Here is a 2,949-nt window from a genome sequence, read left to right as displayed (position 1 = left end):
TCTGACAGTAAAGGATTGTAATTCACTCACTTACGATTACAGTAAACTCCACATTATTATATCTAGCTTGTTGTAGAAATTTTATATAGCAACTGTGAGTAGTGCATTCAATTTTAGCATCACAGCCTTTGGCTAAATGCGGCATTCTTGTCTCCTCTGTACATGCTGGATGGGGTCTACTATCTTAACCCCTGTGACCATTTGGATGGGCAGTTAAGAAACTATATAGAATACCATACATGTTAGATAACGGAAAACTTATCTTTCATGTAGTAGCTGACTAACTCCATGAGCGAACGAGGGAGCTTTTGTTTGATGACTGATCCTCATCGATTTCTTCGGAGCAACTATCACCACGCTTCATGGGCTTGGAAATAAAACGTATAGAAATGTAAGTTGAAGAAACAAAAAAAAAATTAGTAGTTGAATTTCCAAGAAATCATCCCCACAGACGGCGCCAATGTAAAGGTTCTTTTTGGGCGAACCTTACGTGTGTTGATGATTTAGGTAGAATGATATTGTGATTGAGTTCAACGAATCGAACTGCCTACGTATCCAGTTCGCTGACGAACTGGAATCAACTCGAACGTAGTTCATTGTTTGTATTCGAGTGATAGAGTGATCGATCGTGAACGGAGAAGATGGAGAGTGGAGGAAAAGCCTGCCATTCTCTCCCCCATGTTAGAAAGTGGAGAGGAAATATATAGAATTGCCTCCCCCCTTTGGTGCTCCATTCATATCAATTGAATGAGATCCACTTTTGGTGTTCCATTCATTGATGATATTTAGTATTTCATTCATAGCTATGCATGCATTCATGTTCATTTTGTAACCATTTGGTAACTCATGACTCTTGAGATGACCAATTGAAATGATCCAATGAGTTAGTCTCAAGATATGATTAATGGGAATGACACGTGTCGGAAAATATATTGATGACAATATATGTCCCTCACAATACTGTTATTGATAATTCATCAAAGGTCTTGCCTCAAAAGAGGAAGTCAACTTCTTTTAATCCAACGTACTTATGGCATTTAAGACTTGGTCATATCACTCTAAACAGGATTGACAGGTTGGTGATCGAAAGATAGAGTTTTAAGTTCACTCTCTTTAGAATCTTTCCCAACTTGTGAGTTTTGCTTACAAGGAAAGATGACTAAGAGATCCTTTAAATCTAAAGGGTTAAAAGGCACAGAGTTATTGGAGCTAGTACATACCGATGTATGTGGACCCATTAATGTGAAAGCAAGAGGTAACTTTGAATATTTTATCACTTTTACTGATGACTATTCAAGGTATGGTTATGTGTATTTGATACATAAAAAGTCTTAATCTTTTGAAAAGTTCACAGAATTCAAAGCAGAAGCTGAAAAGCAAATTGGTAAACCAATTAAAACACGTCGATCGGATTGAGGTGGTGAATACCTCTTAGATGAGTTCAAAGACTACTTAATGCAAAATGGGATTTTGTCTCAATTAAGTGCACCAAGAACTCCACAACAAAATGGTGTTGCTGAAAGAAGGAATTCAACCTTATCGGATATGGTTCGGTCCATGATGAGTTATTCAACTCTACCTATATCTTTTTAGGGATACACCTTAGAAACAACAATATATATTTTGAACTTGGTTTCTTCTAAGTCAGTTCCTATAACTCCTAGGGAATTATGGTGAGGGCGAAAGCCTAGTTTACACCACATACATGTATGGGGTTGACCTGCGCATGTACTAAAAGGATAGACTGACAAGTTAGAATCAAGAACATAAATATGTATGTTTATTGGGTATCCAAAAGAAACTCGAGGTGGTTTACTTTATAATCCAAGAGAACAAACAGTGTTTGTAAGTACCAATGTTAAGTATCTCGAGGAAGATTATATTGTGAACCGAAAACCTCATCGTGAAATGGTCATTAAAGAAATGACGGCAGATATTCCTGGTAAGTTTCAATCTGAATTAACTCCTAGTTTAGATGAAACCCTTCCATATGAAGTTCCGAGTTTACCTAAACCTACTCCAGCACTTTGTTGTAGTGGGAGGACAATTAGACCTCCAGGAAAGTTAACCATATTAAGGGAAACTTTCTCTGTTATAACAGATCCTATAAACCACGAAGAAGCAATTTCTGACATTGATTTGAGAAAATGGCAGCTTGAATCAATGAGATGAGAAAGGAAGTCCTTTTAATTCCAACAATGTCTGGGAACTTGTTGATCCACTGCCAAATATTAAACTTATTAAGAATAAGTGGTTATTCACAAGGAAAAGAGGATCTGATAGAAAGGTAGAGACTTTTAAAACGAGACTGGTGGAGAAAATGTTAACTCAAAAAGAGGGTCAATTATGAGAAAACTTTTTCACCAGTAGCCATGAAAAGTCCATTAGAGTCCTTCTAGTGATTGCTACTCATTATGACTATATGATTTGGCAAATGGATGTAAAGACTGCGTTTTAGAACCTGGAGGCTTTACAATTCCTATAAGCTTAAAGGAGTTGGAATGTAAACTTTGATCAAACAATCAAATCATTTGGTTTTGATCAATGTAAGGAAGGACCTTGTGTTTTACAAGAAGGTTGAAGGTAAGATAGCTATGTTTTTTGTCTCATATGTATATGATACACTATTCATTATGAATGATATAGTCTATGAGGACCAAATAGTATACATTAGTATATATGTATGTGCAGACTCTTATATAGATATTATGGGTTTTAGAATTGTTGCTAAATGGCTTTGAAGGCCAGTGGGAGATTGCTGGGATATTTGGCCTTTACAAAGCCAATGAATATTTATTGTTTATACATGATGATGTTTAATTAAATACACGAATCTTATTATTATGCATATAGGTGAACTGGTGAAGTAATATTATATGATGAAACCCTAAGTTCTATAAGTAATAGAATTAGAACAGTCAAGCATATGAAGAGTCATGTGCGGGAGAT

This window comes from Coptis chinensis, chromosome 5 (assembly GCF_015680905.1).
Source record: "Coptis chinensis isolate HL-2020 chromosome 5, ASM1568090v1, whole genome shotgun sequence".
In the NCBI taxonomy this organism is placed as follows: Eukaryota; Viridiplantae; Streptophyta; class Magnoliopsida; order Ranunculales; family Ranunculaceae; genus Coptis; species Coptis chinensis.
Note: the sequence above shows the minus strand (reverse complement) of the source record.